The sequence below is a fragment of the Camellia sinensis genome, chromosome 6 (genome assembly GCF_055761805.1).
Source record: "Camellia sinensis isolate YWXY chromosome 6, ASM5576180v1, whole genome shotgun sequence".
Classification (NCBI taxonomy): domain Eukaryota; kingdom Viridiplantae; phylum Streptophyta; class Magnoliopsida; order Ericales; family Theaceae; genus Camellia; species Camellia sinensis.
This window is the reverse complement of record NC_138966.1, coordinates 150,888,170-150,908,334: the sequence shown is the minus strand read 5'-3', so window position 1 is coordinate 150,908,334 and position 20,165 is coordinate 150,888,170.

Here is a 20,165-nt window from a genome sequence, read left to right as displayed (position 1 = left end):
TAACAATAATTACTCACACAACTAATAACATTTTAATATAGTCAAGAGCTTGATGGAGAGAAACCAGCACGGAGGAGTGAAGTTTCAAGGATCAGTAAGTAGGGATGGAGGAGGTTGGATACCAGTCTTTAATCAAAAGCATAGGAGGAGTAGGGACTACCTGAGCTTACAAACAATCCTTATGGATAATCTTCCAGAGTCCATGGATCTGAAAGGGCTATATACCTTATTCACAAAGTTTGGTGCGGTCAAGGATGTGTTCATTCTATCCAAAAGAAGAAAACAAACAAGATCCAGGTTTGGGTTCGGCCGTTACGACTGTCCAGTTGCAGCAAAGGCTGTTATCCAGAAGGCAAATAGAGTTTGGTACGGAAACAGATCTCTTGTAGTGAAGACTGCTGAGTTCGAAAGAAAGCAGAATGGTGTAATTCAAAATACAGATAACGCAAAGTTGCAAGTAAAAGGTAATGCTGGGGTTGGGGATTGGGTGAATAGAAGACCATCCTTTGCAGAAGTGGTGAGAGGTGGACAGCAACATAGAGACCCTGACAAAGTAGTTATAGCTGAGGATTATGGTAATGGCTGGCTTCACCAAAGTGTTATAGTTACTCTTAAGAAACACTGTCATTTTACAGACTTCAAAAAAAAAAAGTGTGTTAAAAGAGATCTGCATAATGCACAAGTTCAAGAAGGTGGAGGCAGAGTAGTAGTTCTGTCTTTCGAATCAATTGAGGCATTAAGGAATCGGAGGGAGGTACTTGGGGACTAGACTGATGAATGGTGTGAAACGATGCTAGAATGGAGGAATGGACTTATTTTAGATCAAGAGAGGGAGGTATGGCTTCGATGCTATGGCATACCTCTTAATCTTTGGAATAACACAAACTTCAGAAAAATTGGGGAATTATGAGGAGAGGTGTTAGAGGTTGAAGTGAACACCATGTCTATGACAACCTAGGCTTGTGGTAAACTAAGACTATTGACGAAGAACATGTAGATAATTAATTAGAGTATCAAGTTGATTAATAAAGGTACTGTAAGCACAGTTAGGGTGATTGAAAAGCTTTGTTCACGCCAGGAACAACATAAGGAGGATAACTCATCAAATTACCAGTTCAGTGTAGCAGAGAAAGAAGATGGGAAGGGTGAAGAGGATGATGATGTGGATAAATCAGAGGCTGAAGTGGCAGGCAATGATGATGTGGCTTATGATTAATGAGGTGGAAACAACATGGCACGGGAGGGCAACAACAGTAATTTAGCTGCTGTATCAGTAGTTAATGACACATGCATTGTTGCAGAAGAACCAAGAAAAGTTGGTGCTGGTATGGGAAATGAAGAAGGCGTACCTAGGGGAAGTCCAAGGGATATAGAGTGTGGGCCAGTCGTGGGCTTTATGAAAAGTATAAGTAGTCATGATGTACTTGGGCCTAGTATTAATCTTAATGTGGTGTTGGACCAAGCCCAGTCCAAAGGACTCCTTGTGGGGCTGAATCAAGGTAGGCTTGACTGGTAGGGAGAGGATGTCCCAAAATACTAACTACCAAGCAGTAGCTCAGCCATCTTTAGAGGTAGTATCAAGCTTAGTGGAAACTTTTGGGCAACCAAATCAAAAAAGGAAAGAGTCAAAACAAAAAATGGTGATTTCTAGAAGTCAAGTTGAGCAGATTAGAAAGAAGGGTAAAGCAAATCTGAGTTGCATGGCGAAAAGGAGAAGAAGATTGGGGCAAAACAAGGTGTGGTCAAAGCATAGATTGTACAGAGGAGCTACTTTTAAGGCTGCTGCTGAGGCTATCTTATCAATCTTATCATCTTTATCTCAAGGTAGGAAAGATAGCAGGAGTAGTATCTAAGAAATGAAGCAATAGCTACAATACAGATTGGGAAAACTGTGGGGATTGATTCCGAAGGTAAGGAAAATAAGGTGATTAAAAAAATTATCACAATGGAACAGAATGATTTGGCCCAGGTGTCAAAGAAGCATGAAGGAGTGGGTGCTTGAAGAAGCATCTTAGGAGAAAAAGGGGTTCTAATATTTTTAATGAAGATAGTGTCCTGGAATATAAGAGGGTTGGGAAGGTTGGAGAAAAGGAGGAAAGTAAAAGAGTTATTAAGGCAGAAAAATGTAGTCATGGTCCTATTTTAAGAAACGAAAAGATTTGAGATTTCAGAGCAATTTGTCAAAACTTTTTGGCCTGAAGATTTGGTTGAATTCATGGAAGTGAATGCTAATGGCAGTGCTGGAGGAATGCTATGTGTGTGGAAACCTGAGGTATTTGAGTTGATTGAGTGCTGCAGTAACGGGAATTACATCATCCTATCAGGTAAAATTCGTCATGTAATTGATTATGTGGTTATTAATGTTTATGCTCCTAATGATAGAATTATGAGAAGGAAACTTTGGGAAACTTTAGGCAATCTACAACCCAAGTTTCCTAAACCTTGGTGCATTAGGGGAGATTTTATTGAAGTTAGAACAGTGGCTGAAAGGAAAGGGTGTCTTAGAAGAGATAGGGGGATAATAGAGTTAGACGAATTTATTAATAATTTGGAATTAATAAATGTTCCAATGATATACATGGTGTAATTCTCAGGAAGGAGAGAGAGGGAGCAGACTAGACAGATTTTTAGTCAGCCTAGAATGGTTAGAATGGTTTAGCTTTAAATTGTGGGGTCTGTCAAGGTTCGTGTCAGACCATTGCCCAATAATCTTAATAGAAGATGATAGAGATTGGGGTCCTAAGCCATTTAGGTTCCTAAATGCTTGGGTCCTTCACCCCACTTTCATGAGCAAGATAAAATCTGTATGGAAGGACACTCATGTAGATGGATGGGCTGGATATAGGTTAAAGATCAAATTGAAGTCCTTGAAAGAAACACTGAAAGTTTGGAACAGGGAAGTGTTTGGGAATATTGAATGCAAGCTCAAAGAAGTAGAGGATGTAATGCATGAATTGGACTTGGCTGCTGAGGTTAGACCTTTGCAAGATCATGAAGTATTAAGTAGAAGAGAGATCAAAGGAGAGATATGGAAGCTGAGAAAAATGAAGGATTGGGTATGGATGCAGAAATCAAGGGTAACTTGGGCTCTAAAAGGTAACAGGAATACTAGGTATTTCCGCATTATGGCTACACAGCGTCAGAGTAGGAACCTACCGGACTCCATCACAATCAAGGGTAACACCTTTAACAAACTGGAAGATATAAAACAAGAAATTTCAAGGTATTTTAGTGAGGCATTTACTGAGAGTTGGCTTATTAGACCTAAGATAGGTGGTGTTTTTAAAACCATTGCACCCTCTCAGGTTGAATTACTTGTACAGGATTTTTCTAAATCAGAATTACAGGTTATAATTAGAGAGTATGATGGGAAGGGACTGAACTGCTTTTTTGTATGGTAGGTTGGTGAAGGGATTGAGGCTCATGAAAGATGATATAATAAAGTCTATGGCTGAGTTCCATGAATATGGTAGGTTGGTGAAGGGACTGAACTGCTTTTTTGTAACATTAATTCCCAAGAAGGAAAATCCAACTAGCATCCAAGACTTTAGACCAATAAGTCTCATAAACTCCATTTATAAGATTCTCTCAAAGGTCCTAGCCTGCCAATTAAAAATGGTGCTTCCAAGTATCATTAGCCCAACCCAATATGCATTTATGAGTGGAAGGAATATAGTTGATGGGATATTAGTTGCAAATGAGGTGGTGGATTAGTGGAAAAGATCCAACAGAAGTGGGTTAATGCTCAAACTCGATTTTGAAAAGGCCTATGACACAGTAAATTAGGGATACTTGTTTGATATGTTGAAGAAGTTTGGGTTTGAGACAAAATGGGTGGAATGGATGAGAACTTGCTTAATGTAAGCTAAAATTTCAATTCTTGTTAATGATTCCCCATCTGAGGAAGTGGTTCCCAAAAAGGGCTTGAGGCAAGGGGATCCAATCTCAACATTTTTGTTCAACATAGCAGCTGAAGGTCTTAACATATTATTATCAAGAGCCAAAGAGCTACGACTAATAAGAGGGGTTACTATTGGATTTGAAGGATTGAATGTATCTCATTTACAGTTTGCTGATGACACAATCTTATTTTATGAGGCTGATTGGGTGGAGGTTACAAATGTAAAGAGGATTCTAAGGTTCTTTGAAGTTGTGTCTAGACTCAAGATTAACTATCACAAAAGTGCTACTAGTTGAGTGAGAATTGAAGAGGATATTGTAGCCGAATTTGCTACAAGACTAAATTACTCAAGCCAAAAGCTCCCCTTCAAGTACTTAGGTTTGCCTTTAGGGGTTAACCCTAGAAAAAATCAAACTTGGAAGCCTGTGGTGGAGAAATTTAAAAATAAATTAGCTAGATGGAAAAGAAGAATGCTATCATTTGCTGGTAGGCTGACATTAATTAAATCAGTGTTATCCAACCTTCCAGTCTACTACATGTCCTTATTTAGATGCCTCAAGGAATTGCAAAGGAGTTAAATAAGATCCAATCAGCATTTCTGTGGGGTGGCACTGATCTGAAGAGAAAGATACATTTAGTAAAATGGAAGGATGCTTCAGTGAGTAAGAAACTTGGAGGTTTGGGGTAAGGAATACTAAGACGGTGAATGAAAGTTTATCAACCAAATGGTGGTGAAGGTTTGGGTCTGAAGATTCTGCTTTATGGAAGACATTGATTTGTTGTAAGTATGGAGCTGCGTGGAAGATGGTCTCATTTTCTCATGGCTACTAATTCTTGCTCTTGGATTTGGAGTGATATTTTGTAACGCCCCACTTTTTATTACTCAAAGTCATTACCAAATTCATTAGCTTAATTCAAGTTCAGAGATAACATGCGGAAATAAACTCTATAGTCCCATGAGTAGAAATAAATAACAATTTTCTCATTCGAATACAAATTAAATACAACATGAGCATACTGAATAAAATGCCTGAAGGCTTACATCATTAAGGAATCAAAAGAAGGGTGTAACCCTTTTACATATATGGCGTTCTGCCAACACAAAAGAGGCCCCGTGGCCAACAAGTAAGAAGATCCACATCTTGTAACACATCCTGCTTAACACCTAAAAAAGATTCAACAACGTGGAATGAACATAAAGTCCAGTAGAGATCTCTACATGATCCTCAACAATAACAACTTACAGATAGCTATGATCATGAATGTTCAATCTCGTACTACAATAATAATGTGGCAGTTTATACAAAAGTATACATAAGTATAATCTTTTCTCAAAACAGTCAATCCATTCAGCGCTATAAGCGATTCATCTTTCATTTCATTTCATTAACCCTTGTTCCCAAACGTTCACAACAATAACAACTTCTTAGGAAAACAATTTCTCTAAGCCCATTATCTTTCTCCCATTTTCCATACTTATAATGGATGTTCCCTTTTTCAAAACATACTTTCAAATACCCAATTTTTCCTTCACACCTTACCAAAATCTCACAATGGCATTTTGGTTTGTTTCCAATACATTCATAACTATACATGCATGCCTTCAATATAAGGGAGATAACAAATCATCAACATGTATAGAATCAACAAATGAGGCAACTCGGCCCTCCAAAACTGTAACCATCACAATCCATGATATATTCAGATACACTGAAACAAAACAATAAAACTCTGCTCTATCGGCTATATGCACAGTAAGCCAAAGATGCAACTCTCACAATGGTATACCATTTTACCAGGCGCTAGTTGGAAGGGTGCGGTACCTTAGATTCTCAGCGCAGTCAGTTCTACAAGCGTTAGCTGGAAGGTAACGGTACCTCTGATTATAAGTGCAGGGTATAACACCAAGAATCACAATACAACAGAGTATAACCAACAAGTGTAATACATACACATAAACTATCAAGATACATCAGCAATGTATTAAAGTATATGAACACATAAGTATGTGTGGAGTACATCCCCTATCTCCTCCCACACACTGGAGTACATCCTCTTTCTCCTCCCTAACAATTTATACATATATAATGTATAATAGCACTTCATTACATACAATGTTCAATCAACACAGGTGTAATGCATACCCGACAATTCAACACAACCATGTCATCCTCCACCGATAACCAAGGACAAAACCTCTAGACGCACGATTTTAGTACATCTATTACAAAGACTCAACTCTCATGAGATCTTAAACCCAACAACAACACTAGGATGATAAGTGAAGGTGAAACCCCAAATGTGAGTATTCAATAACTCAGGATACAACATTCCAATTCCAAAATTCATTTTTTCATTTTCAAATTCAACTTGTTCCGCCACTTATTCCAAGAACACTTTTCCTATTTCACAAAACCAATATCATTCCTCTCATTACTTTCCAAATCAATTATGCAAATTAATTCATAACAGTAAATTAGGGCTTTCTCCCTCTTTCTTAATATTGATCCAAAAGGGCTCAAATACCAACAACAAACAACCATAATCTCATTTGAGACCCAAAATACATATGTATTGGCCCAAAGTACAAAACCCCTCTTTTAATTTATCAAATCAAATATAAATTAGGGCTTTTTCTTCTATCAACAATAATATTCTAATTTACACCCCAATTAGTCCAAATCACCATCAATGATAACAAACTCATTTTCAAACAACCAACCCTAGGTTCACTCCCATGATTTTCAAACAAACCCAACATGGATATGATTTTCATGCAATACAAAATTACCACATGTCTATCTATAGACGAAGCATTGTAAAAGAGCAAGGAAATCCCTACCTCAAATTCGGAGCTCAAAGGGAGAAGATGATGGAAACTCAAAGTGCTACAAATCCTAAGGTTTTCGGATCAAAACGAAGCCCACGCAATCCTCCAACTTTCTTACAAAGAGATAAGGGTAGGAACACCCAAGAACTAGATCAATCCCTAGAGAGAAGTTGTATTCTAGAGAGGGAGGCTCTCAAAATAGGGTTTTGAAAAGTAGGAGAGAGAGAGAGTGTGTGTAAAAAGTGATTAAAAATATCACAGTCCAGATCTGATATACGTATGACCCGCTCGAGCGGAGAATAGGACGCTTGAGCGTCAAACACAAAAACTGAACCCGCTCGAGCGCCAAGACACAAAAACAAAACACACCCGCTCAAGCGCAAAAGAAGAGCCGCTCGAGCGTAGATTACACTCATCCAGCATTTTTACAGAGTTCGAACACCCGTTCGAGCGCCAAGATACCCGCTCAAGCGCGACTGTAGACGTCTCCAAACGCCCCGGGAGGATGAGTCCCGTTCTGTTCGTTTGGGCTCACTACAGCTCGGACTCAAATTGTCACGGTTCTTAATCTGAACCAAAGAGTCCAGATCCGGCAACTCGTTTTGAGAAAACAGATTTTTAGAAAAGAAGTGCCAAACATGGACTGCTTTGCCAGATACAGAGTCGCCACCTAAATATTTTATTTTGGGAGAATTTAGGAAACCCTGACTCGGTGCCAAAGGCCACGTGTCCGTCATCACCAAAGTTGCCTCAGCTCGGGAACTTGGGTACGATTGGGGAAGGTCACTTCGTGAGCACCCCCGCTCGCCCGATCAAAGATCGGCCTCTACTAACCATGATATCTAGTTTTGAAAACATTATGCGTTCTTATTCCGGTTATTGGCTTAGATTTACTATGTGATGCGCACAGCATACAAGTATAGACTGGATCGCCTGAATTGGAACAAAACATTTCATGCTTGTTTTGAAAGTGATTTGCTACTCGCAAGTAGGCTTAAATGCAGATTTTGCCACCCTCAAGTGGGCTTAGAAAAAAATGGTTTTGCCACTATCTAGTGGGCTTAAAACTCACAGTTAATGAATTATTCCAATTCAAATAACCTAACCTTCACCCACAGGCATTCAGGCAGATATATCACATAAGCAGTTAGCCTCATGGTAAGCATGCTATCATGGCAGTCACTCACACGCATGCAAGGATGCTAAAGCATAAAAACTTACCAAGTACTCCAAGCCAAAACAGAAGCTAATTAGAAATCCATGCATGATCCTAACTATACAGAAATGCCTAATGCAACACATGCAAAATGCAAGTAAGATAGGCTCGGCTATTCTAAAGATGGCATATGAAATGCTACAGCTAACACGTATTCAACTTGGAATTGAACTACAAATGTAGTTAGTATGATGCGCCGAGCCCGGTGCATGCAAGACAGATGAATGAATGCAAACATGCTGTATGCTAATTGAAACATGCCCTATTCTAACCATCATAAGCTGGTAAATAAAAGGGAGAAAGACATGGGGTTGGAAGACATACATCACACGCACGCACACTTATTACAGGTGTGCCCTCGCACAGAGGGTCCGAATAAATAATACAGTCCGAATGTCCGAATAAATAATACAGTCCAAATAAGTAAAAAACCCTAATTAATTAACAAATTAATCTAGGAAAGCAGTAAATTAGCATGCAAGCTATGGACTGTCTCAGCTCTGCTCCGGATGATGAATGATGCATGCTTGAGTTACCTTGTGCGGAAATCCACTGCGATGCCCCAATTAGCCTCTGTTTGCAATTGTTCTTGGAGTGTGTGCCAAGCTCCGGAAGGCTGCTGATTCTTGATTTGCTATAACAGAGAGCAACAAAGGGGCATGGCAAAGTATTTTCACATATGTATGCATGACTACTCTTCAGGGAGTGTAATCCTCGATCCTCGTGCCACCAATCACGCATCTCGATGCATGATGGCCGAGGAGTCGAATTGCACGACTCAATATGAAATGAATGTACATGAAAACACAACAAGGCCTAGACTCTATCATGGATAATCCGGAGTGTTGATGACCGAGGAATTGAGACACATTCCGTCACTTGGAATACGAAACGCCCCTCGTTTCCCGTGCTTGGGCTAACACCTATTCCAAACACAATGCAATATGCATGACATGCATGAATGCAATTCTAACATGCAACCTAGCATACACAATGCTATGAAATGGCATACACAATGCGCGATGTAACATGGCGTACACGATTCTCTAGCATACAACCTAACATACGCGATGTTATAAATTGAAATGGCATGCATAATGCACAATGGACTTACACCAATATGAGTGGACCTCGGCCACACTCAAATCGGCGGCCATTAGGTGAAAATGGGACTATCGAAATACGTGCACACATGCACGCAAATCGAGGACCGATCCTAGGCATAACATGCAACTTTAACAAGGCATGGCAAGGGATGCAAGATGACATACAAACTCACAAATTCCAGCACTGAAATATGATGCTAAACAGCCCTGAAACATGGAAAAATGGCACCCGATGCATGAGATGAACCTCGAAACCCGAAACTAGGCACATGGAATGACTTGTAGCTATACAAAGCATGCATTATTTGATCATGAAATATAAAGACAGAGCCAAGGTAGTCCCAAAACATGCATATTTCCAGTTCAAAGCATAGCCAAAAGACGCTAGCATGGTGGATAAAAATAGCATGCAATCTTGATTAGTAAACATGGTTTACATGGCAAATATAGGATGTACATGGAATCTCACCAAACCAGAAAAAATCAGTGAATAAAACATGTGAAAATAGGCCCAAATAACCACTGATATGCAACCATGGCATGCAAAAATGATGAGTTACTTTAGAGGGCCATGTAAGGAGTCATTAAGCACATGCAAGATAGACATTTGGCATGGCATAAAAAACTATGAAAATAAAATATGGTAGTCCCAAAACTCACCAAATTGACCCTAGAAAGTGACTCCAAAGCATGCAGGACAGGGTCTCTTTGGAAGGCCAAAATGACCACCAAACAAGTCAAGGTGAGAGGGGGTCACCCCTCTCTGATTTGGAAGCTCAAAATAGTGTGAAGGCCAAACAAAGCATGCAACAAGGGCTTAGGTGTAAGGCTCAAAATAGGAGACAATCTAGCATACAATGAAGCATATGACCTCAAACAAAAATTGAACCTTAAACAAACTTGAAGATGAGATTAAAAAAAGATATTTTTCAGTTTATGACAACTCTAAAAAACAAACACAAGTAGGGCTAATCTATCATGCAAAAATGGCCCTAAAAGAGAGAATAGAGACAAGGGACAGAAGCTGGCCTCAAAAAGTGAAGAGCCCTTCAACAAAGTTGAAGAGGGGCTCAAAACAAGGCACTTTACAGTTTATGTCAAGCTTCGAAAATAATCACAAGTAAGCCTAAAATATCATGCAAGAAAAAGGCCTAAAAGAAGGATAAAGAGACAAGTGATAGATGCTGGCTTCAAACAGAGGAGAGCCCTTCAACAAAGTTGAAGAGGGGCTCAAAACAAGACATTTCACAGTTTATGACCAAGTCCGAAACAGCTCACAAATAAGCCTAAAATACCATGCAAAAATAGGCCTAAAAGAGAGTTTAAACACAAAGGGTGAGGAGGAGACCTCAAACAGAGAAAGACCCTTAATGAAACATGGAGATGAGCACAAAATATGACTATTTACAGTTTGGGTCGGAGCCCAAAAATGCTTTCAAGCAAGGTATAAATGAAGCAAGAAAAGACTAGTTTAGGGGAAAAGTGTGCGTACCCTTGAAGAGCAATGAACCAGCAGCTTTTGGACCAAATTTCTGAGCTTCCAACCTCTGCAAATGGCCTCCAAGTTGCTGGAATGGAGTATGGTGGTGTGGTGCTATGGGTTGTAGTGGAAATGGTGCAAGAATCTTAGGGTTTTGAGGTTTGGAGTAGAGAGAGAGGGAGATTTAATGCAAAGCTCTCAAATGATTTTTTCTAACCTTTCAAAATGGAGCTCAAGTGCTGGTTTTATAGAGGAAAAGAGGAGGGGGGGGAAAAGGGGGAAAACCAATTTGAATTGGAGCAAAAAAAAAAGGGGAAAAACCAATTTGAATGGACCAAAACAAAGAGAGGGAAAACCAATTTGAATGGACCAAAACAAGAGGGAAAATTTTGGACATAGGGCCTGGTGGAATACAGCTGCATAGCTGGAATACATTTAGAGGCACAAAAAGGGCCGGCCAGGTCAAAAGGGCCAAAACCAGTTCAAAAGGTTCAGGTGGCCGGCCGACCACCTTACCTGGTTGGCCTGCTAGGGGTCAAAATGTTCAAGCCCCAAATCTGGTCATCCATGTAGCTCTTGAAGTTAGCTTTCCAATGCCGCAAACCTTGTATTAAAATTCCTCCTGTGGAAAAAGTTATGCCAGTTGCCGTGAAGCCGCGCAGATTCGGTCCAAACGGAGTGATGCCCCACTTCAATCAACCATATCTCCTCTGTCTGGAATTGTCTTTAGAAGATTCTTGAGTGAAAAATGAAGCCCCGAAAGTAATCTTTCCAACGGTGGTAGCCTCATATCTTAATTCCCCTTGTGCAAAGATTTATGCCCATTCCGGTAAATCCGCGCAGATGTTTTCCGTCTTCCCGGATTCATGCTGAATCACTCTTGACCACAAAAGCTAGTTTTTTTTAGAAAAATTGCTGGTCTCCTACCATACCACCATCTTTCTAAAAATGAAGATGAGGCCCCTGCCAAAAAATGGACCAAAATGGATGCAAAACGAAGGTTCGGGGGGTCGAAATGTGCGGCCCGGGACCCCAAAAATGGGCTGTTAGGCACCGGAAGTGGCGTTCGACCACGAAGGTGGTCTCTCGGGCCACAGTGTCCCTCAAAAGGGAGGAAATAAGGTGTGCGCCAAAAACCAGAGAAAACAGAGGTGGTTAAGTGGTCCCGAACCGAGGCACACGGCAGACGGTTCCGAAAATCGAAAACTGGGCTCTAAACGGGAAAAATGGCCTACGACCACAAAACGTAGCCTACGGCCACTGAGAGATGGTCTACGAGACCTCTCCCTCCCTTCGGGAAGAGAAGACAGAACCTAGTTCGCAAACCGAGACAAAGCACACAGAATCCCGAAGTCTGGAGGCAAGGCTCTCAGCCGAGACTCTGAAACCTCAGAACGAGCACAATATGCGTCATCACCAAGCGCTTAACCGGTGACGTCTGAGTCTTAAGGTCGGTCAAAAATGGGGTGTCTACAGTTGCCCCTCTTTGACAGAACTCGGAAGTCATAAGTGACAGGAGTGAATGTCAAAGTCCAGAGACGACCCATTTTTGACAGGGCCGAAGACTTAGACAAACAGATGAGATAAACAAAGATGAGTAAATGGTTGTGCCCGCAGGCTGCCTACGTATCCCTTTGCAAGGAATCAAACCAGCGTAATTCAGGGGCAGGATGCAAAATGTTATGTAGGAAGATTTTTGATAATTGGACTTATACGCTACGCAAAGTTGGTTTGAAAATTAGACTTATACGCTACGCGAAGCCGGTTTGAAAGTTGGACTTATACGCTACGCGAAGCCGGCTTGAAAGTTTAGGATTTATGCAATACAATGCAATGTAAAAATGCAATGTAATAGCTAGAAAGCGAAGGTACCTTACAGGGGCAATTGGCAATGACCTACCTCATGCTGCTGGGGACCTTCCCTTTTTCCTGGTTAGACTACAGGTGCAACTTTTCTCCCTGGCTGTGGCCGCAACTTTCCTTATTCTCCAACAGGGTGACAGACTAGGTTGGATCAGTATCCAGAAATGAGGTGCATACAGATGCTATCTCAATCTATGGGACTGCCATACAGATTTCAAGCCGAGGATATACCCCTGGGTATTTAAACCAGACTTCAGTCTCGGAAATCCCGAACCTTTGTGTTCTAGGCATGAGCCATTCGAACTCTAGTTTTCACTGTCTCAGTTGGTCTCCTAGGAACTCACAGCAAACACAGGCAGGTGGCTATACCAGATCACCGGAAGTCGTTCGGGCACGAGAAACACCAAAGGAATTGCACCTTTAGAGGATTTAAGGTCTCCTAGACCAGCGTAGGTGCGCAAAATAGCGCGATGAACCGCATGCACAATGCAGGACTTGGTACATAACTTACGACACAGCATTCCATTCATTTCGCACACAGCTCATTTTCCGGGCAGGCAGCTCGTTTTCGGGCACACAGCTCAGAACATTGCTCAATCTGAACACTCGGTCCATAACTCAGCATTTGGTTTGCATTTTGAACACACAGCTCAAGCACTTGAATTTCTGAACACGCAGCTCACATTTTTTGTCTTGAACACGCAGCCCATCTTTTTTGACATCTGAACATGCAGCTCAAACTTTTTGTCATGAACATGCAGTTCATACCTTTTGAAAGTTGAACACGCAGCCCAAACTTTTGAATTTCTAAACACACAGCCCATTTTGATTGTGAACACGCAGCACACACTTGTTGAAAGAAGTTGAACACGCAGCCCAAACTTTGATGATGAACACGCAGCCCATTTTGAAGGTGAACACGCGGCACACACTTGTTAAAAGTTGAACACGCAGCCCAAACTTTGATGATGAACACGCAGCCCATTTTGAAGGTGAACACGCAGCACACACTTGTTGAAAGTTGAACATGCAACCCAAACTTTGATGATGAACACGCAGCCCATTTTGAAGGTGAACACGCAGCACACACTTGTTGAAAGTTGAACACGCAGCCCAAACTTTGATGATGAAGATGGTGATGATGGTGCAGAGGTTGTTCCGCAGAAGAGGACGGAGAAGGGCCTTTTATTCCTGCAGTTGATAACACTGATGCAGCTGTGTCCTGCTTTATTTTCCTCTTTTTTTTTAAAAAAAAAAAAGTGGTTTAAGCACATTGCACAGCCTCAGGCAGGTTTTACTTTTTTCAAAAGTGTGTATTTTTACAAAACACATGAGGGAAATGAAACAGCTATTTTGTTCAAAAGGTGTTACATTTGCACGTTCTATGCATCGCGTCGCGTGGTATCACATAACAATGTGAATGAAATTGAAATTCATTTGAAAATTGAGCACTTGCATCGTAATAATCAGGTAGTGAACCGACTTACAACTCGATAAACAAAACAAGGAAACTCGATAAGCCAAATAAGTGCGAGTACAACTCGATAAGCAAATCAATGACTTAAGGAGAGAGAAATACAACTCGATAAGCAAATTTACAAGAGCTCGATAAGCAAATGGGCGTGACACCGCAAAAATCATCATTGGAGGACATTGGAAATTATGGCATTCCCCAAATTCTCAGCATGTTCAACTTCTAAACAGCTAATGGAGCAAGAGGGGAGACCCTCGGCCATAAGGAAAGGACACCGGCCTCGAAAAATGGCCATCAGCCAACAGATTCGACCAATCGACCAAAAGTTGACATCTGTCCTCCACTCACACCTTATCCCCTACAAAAACTACCAGAATGTTGACATCTGTCCTCCACTCACACCTTATCCCCTACAAAAGCCACCAGAATGTTGACATCTATCCTCCACTCACACCTTATCCCCTACAAAAGCCTCAACTTTGTAGTTTTTCTCAATCCAACACTGATTTGCTCCAAATGGAAGAGTTTCTTGCCCAGAATCTCATAGCTTGGGTTACCAACTTGGACGGCTCAGAAAAGTCAAATTTTCGAGGCTTCGGCTTGAATGCACTATTCACGTTGGGCCGTACTCCGCTGCACCTTCCATTTCTCCAGGTTGTGGCAAGGTTTTGGAATCCGGTAACACGTGTCTTTAGCTTTGGCGGGTAAGAGGTGTGTCCTACCTTCGAAGATTTCCAAGCTTTGATGGAATCCGAGCGTAACGAAGAAGTCTTGCCTCAGGTTCACTTTAGCCATGCCCAAGCCTTAGGGCGAATGTGTGGGCTCACAATGCACGATGCTCGATCTTTGATTTGTGACGGAATGCTGGATGTTCCGAGTTTGATTTGCCGTTTTTCTGATGCCAGTGACTGCAGCGATCATCGTTGGCAGGGTTTTCGGCGACATGCCCTCTGTTTGTGCATGCTATCTCATTTCTTGTTTGCCTCGGGCTCCGAAGGATCCAGTGTCGGGTTGATCGAGGTTGTCCAAGGCTTGAAGGAGGGCAAGCGCTGCATTGCCATGATATTGGCTGAAACATTGATGGGCTTGGATGCTTTTCATCGCCGAGAAACGACCAGATTTGCGGGGAGTCCACTACTGTTGCAGGTAATGTTTCCCACCCAATCTCACATATGTATTGCTCACATCACTCAGTCCTCAAGCTCGATTTTTCTCACAAAACCCTTTGCTCACTTTTCTCTCATCGTACATCTCTCTATTCTTTATTCTCTCATTTTTCGTCCCTTCCCAAGTGTGGTTGATGGATAAGTTGCAGGTTGTGGACTCTTGCCCAGCATACTCAGCTCGCGGCTACTTCTTCCGGCAACGCCTAGTCGATGCCCTTGATGAGGGATGGTGGTTCGACTGGATGTGCAGCTTGTCTGCAAACCGCATTGCTTGGCGGTGCCCTTGGCTCAACCTACCGGCAATGAGTTACAGCATGTCCCGACAGACAGGGATTCAGTTGATTGGCTTGACTCACTGTGTATTCTATTTCCCATTCCGGTTCCAGCGCCAATTCAGCCATGATCAGGTTTGCCCGCCAGAGGGGATAGAGTATCCGGCTACCTTCTTGGTTCGAGGCGCACAGCTTGCCCGATATGCCACAGCCTGGAGGACTAGAGAGCTCCTGGCCCCCGCTCCCACTTTCAGTTGCACTTTGTCTGACAAGTGCTTGGATTGGCCCAATGAAGATGCACAGATTGGGCCTAGCTTGGCATCAGAGGCTTCGACCAGCTCTGGGAGGGGGCACAGGGATACTTGACTTGACTATGCCCCGAATTTATTGCTTTATTAGTACTTTCAAGTTTTCTTTATGAATGTAATAAAAAGCAACTTCGATTGTATGCAAGAGCAGGAGAACTTTGTTTTGAAATCAATGAAATTGAAGGTTGTGGTACTGAAAATTTTCCGCTTTGGTCCAAAAATGGTCTTAGTTGTAAAGAGATTAATTTGAACAAAGTCAACTTTTATTAAAACTTTTCAAAACCATTTTCGATATGGATCAGAACTGGACAACCCTAAGTCTGTCACTGAGATGCACAACCCCAAATCCCTGCAACTGGAAAGTTACCCCTTGTCTGAAGAGTACCGCAGCACTGCATGGCAACGGAAAGTTGCCCCTAGTCTGAATAGCACTGCACCGAAGATTCCAATGGATGCTGATAGACAAAGATGACTGAGATGATCGAATGGACAGAGTTGGTAGGGGAAAAGGTTATGGCTGAACTTCAGGATGAAGTTGCCTACGTATCCCAAAGATGGGAATCAAGCCTTACGTAGTTCAGGCTTAGGTTCACTCGAGTATTTTCACTCTCCTTTTACGCTCTAACTTTTGCCAAGGTCGCCCTTTGCGGGTTTTCAACCTTGCGAGCTCAATTTTTATATTTTCTAATTTTTTGTGCTCTAACTTTTGCCTAGGTCGCCCTTTCGGGTTTTTGACCTAGCGAGCCTCTCAGGGGTAATATTTCTTCAACTTGTCCATGTTGATCGGTTGGGAAAATTCCAGGCCATCTAGGTCCATCAGAACCACAACTCCACCTGACCAGATAGCTTTGATAATGTAGGGACCAGTCCAATTAGGTCTGAACTTGCACTTTGGGTCGTGGATGGGAGCTCGATTGTCCTTGAGCACCAAATCTCCTTCTTTTAGATTCCTGGACTTAACTTTCTTGTTGAAAGCCCGGGCAATTCTGTGCTGATAGCCTTGAACATGGTACAGTGCTTTCAGTCTTCTCTCATCAAAGAGCATGAGTTCCTCAAATCTGCTCTGCTACCAATCTGCTTCGGCTATTTGACACTCAGCCAATACTCGCAATGACGGAACCTCAATCTCGATAGGTAGAACGGCCTCCATCCCATAAACCAATGAATACGGAGTCGCTCCAGTAGAAGTTCTAATTGAAGTCCTGTAGCCCCACAGAGCAAATGGTAGCTTATCTGGCCAATCCCGGTAGGTTTCCACCATCTTCTGCAGTATGTGTTTGATATTCTTGTTGGCAGCCTCGACCGCTCCGTTGGTTTGCGGCCGGTATGTGGATGACTTATGAAAAGCCACGTTGTATTTTTCCAACAAGCTAATCACTTCCTTCTTGAAGTGGGAACCATTATCTGAAATGACCATGTTCGGGATCCCATAGCGACAGATGATGTTATTTCTGATAAACTTCGCAACGTGTGACGCCTTCAACACCGCATAAGACTGGGCCTCAGCCCACTTTGTGAAATAATTTATCGCGACCAGGATGAACTCATGCCCATTCGACCCCTTCGGAGTGACAGCCCCGATCACGTCAATTCCCCAAAATGAAAACGGCTATGGCGAAGTCATGTTGTACAGCTTCAATGGCGGGATATTCATGCGATTTGCATGGATCTGACATTTGTGGCATCGCCGAACAAAACTAACACAATCCTCCTCCATGGTGGACCAATAGTAACCCTGTCTGAGGATCTTCCATGCTAGCATTACTCTGTTCATATGCGCATCGCATTCTCCTCCATGGATGGCCTCCATCAGGCGCTTCGATTCCTTGGCTTCAACACACAGCTTATGCATTCCCAGATGACCTCTCTTATATAGCTTACCCCCACAGATGATGAACTGAACGGCCATTCTTCTGATTGCCCTTTTATCCTTGGCATTTACCCCTGGCAGATATGCTTCCTTCTCCAAGAAATTCCAAATGTCATAATACCAGGGGTTTTCGTCATGAACCTCATCTATAGCAGCGATCGACTCATAGGCTGGCGCAAATTTCTGGTCAATGATGACTGGACGCATCCGGATTCCAAACGGGATGTCTGTCATGGAAAATAGCGTTGCTAAAGAATCCGCGAACCTGTTGTTCTCTCTTGGAAGATGAGCAAAGTTTAGCTTTTCAAACCGAGGAATTAACAAGTCCAAGGTCTGGTGATACATCATCATCTTTTGTTCTTTGACTTTCCAGTCTCCTTTTGCTTAAGACACAACAAGGTTCGAGTCACCGATGACGTCCAACCGTCTTGCCCCTAATTCCAGGGCTGCTTCTAGACCGGCAATGCATGCCTCATATTCTGCTTCGTTGTTCGAGACTTTGAACCGGAGTTTGAAGGCTAGAGGGATACGAAAATTTTCGGGTGCTATCAATAACACTCCTATCCCATACCCGTATTGATTTGACGCTCCGTCAAAGTACATCGTCTAATATTCGTCGTCGATGTGCAAAATGGCTTCATCTGGGAATAAGTACTCAACTACTTCACCTCCTTCGACTGGATGATCGGCTAAGAACTCTGCCACTGCTCTTCCTTTGACTGACTTGCGTGTCACATATTTTAGGTCGAATTCGGAGAGCAATAGCAACCAACGAGCTAGCCTATCCGTAAGTGCCGGTTTCTCGAAAAGATATTTGATGGGATCGAGTTATGAAACCAACATTACGGAGTGAGCTAACAGGTAGTGCCACAGCTTCCTGGTAGCCCATACCAAAGCTAAACAAGCCTTCTCCAATGGTGTGTAGTGAGTCTCATACTCTAGCATCTTCTTGCTCAGATAGTAGATAGCCCTCTCCACCTTGTCGTCGGATTCTTGCACGAGCATACAGTCCATTGTGGTCTCAGTCACTGAAAGGTATAATATCAATGGTTTCCCCGGCTCTGGCGGTGACAGCACGGGCGGGTTCTGTAAATATTCCTTGATCTGTTCAAAAGCAGCTTGGCATCGGCCGTTCCATTGGAATTTCTTGCCTTTCTTCAGGAGACCAAAAAGTGGTTCACAAGTCAAGGTTAATTTTGAGATAAACCGTCTTATGAATTGCACTTTACCCAGAAAGCCTCGCACTTCCTTTTCAGTCCTTGGTGGTGGCATTTCTAAGATGGCCTTGATTTTTGAAGGGTCGACCTCGATGCCCCTTTGTGTAATCAGAAACCCCAGCATTTTTTCCGCTGTAACACCGAACGTACACTTCTGAGGATTTAGCCGCAACCGAAATTCTCTGATCCTTTGAAAGAACTTTTGCAAGACAGTGTAGTGGTCCTCTCTTTCTTTGGACTTGACAATCATGTCGTCCACGTACACCTCAACCTCTTTGTGGATCATATCATGCAATATTGTGGTCGCGACCCGTTGATATGTAGCTCCAGCATTCTTCAACCCAAACGGCATCACTCTGTAGCAGTAGGTCCCCCACGGGGTGGTGAAAGCAGTCTTTTCCTGGTCTTCTGGTGCCATCACTATCTGATTATAGCCTAAGAAGCCATCCATGAACGAAAGCAAAGCATGCCCCGCTGTGAAATCCACCAACTCATCAATATGCGGCAAGGGAAAGTCGTCCTTCGGACTAGCTCTGTTCAAATCCCTGAAATCCACGCACACTCAGATCCTGCCATCCTTCTTCGGCACTGGGACGATGTTGGCCAACCAAGTCGGGTATTCGGATACCAGCAGGAAGCCTGCGTCGATTTGCTTGGTGACCTCTTCCTTAATCTTGAGAGCCCAATCCGGGCGGATCCTCCTAAGTTTCTGCTTGACGGGTCGGGCCTCAGGGTCAAGAGGGACCCGGTGCTGTACAATCTCAGGATCGATTCCAGGCATGTCTTCGTAGGACCACGCAAAAACGTCTTGGAAATCTTTTAATAAAGCGACTAAGCGCTCGCGTTCCTCCGAAGACAACGTGGACCCGATCTGGACCAACCGCGGGTCCTCCTCAGTACCAATATTCACTGTAGTGATTTCATCAACTAGGGGTTTAACAAATCTTTCCTGCTCTTGTTCAATTAAACGTTGCAAAACTGGAGGAATTTCATCCTCGTCGTTTTCATCAAAATTTTGAAAGTCTGAGTTAATGCAATAAATCAAGGGCACAGAAAAGTACTTAGAAACCACAGCTACTTGATTCTCATTAAGCGCATCCAAATCGTCTGATTCTTCGGTTACAACAGACTCAAAAGAGAAAGAAAAAGATGACCTGGACAAGACTATGGCATCCGGGTTATCATCCCCAGGAATACTAGACTCAGACTCAGTCGAGCTAGAACCTGATTCCGACTCACAAGACTCGGTGGAATCAGATTCCGGCTCACTACCTGACCCGGTGCTGCTGGACAAAAATCCCTCTTCATACTGCCAAATGAGAGAGGGTGCGATAGATGCATCCAAAATAGTTGCTGGTGGGCCCGCAGCCGTTCCATTCCAGATCACGCATACCGAGAAGTTATTCCCCAAGCACTCTTGGTCGATCGGAGGATCTGAAAGTAGACATGCCAGCGTTACCCC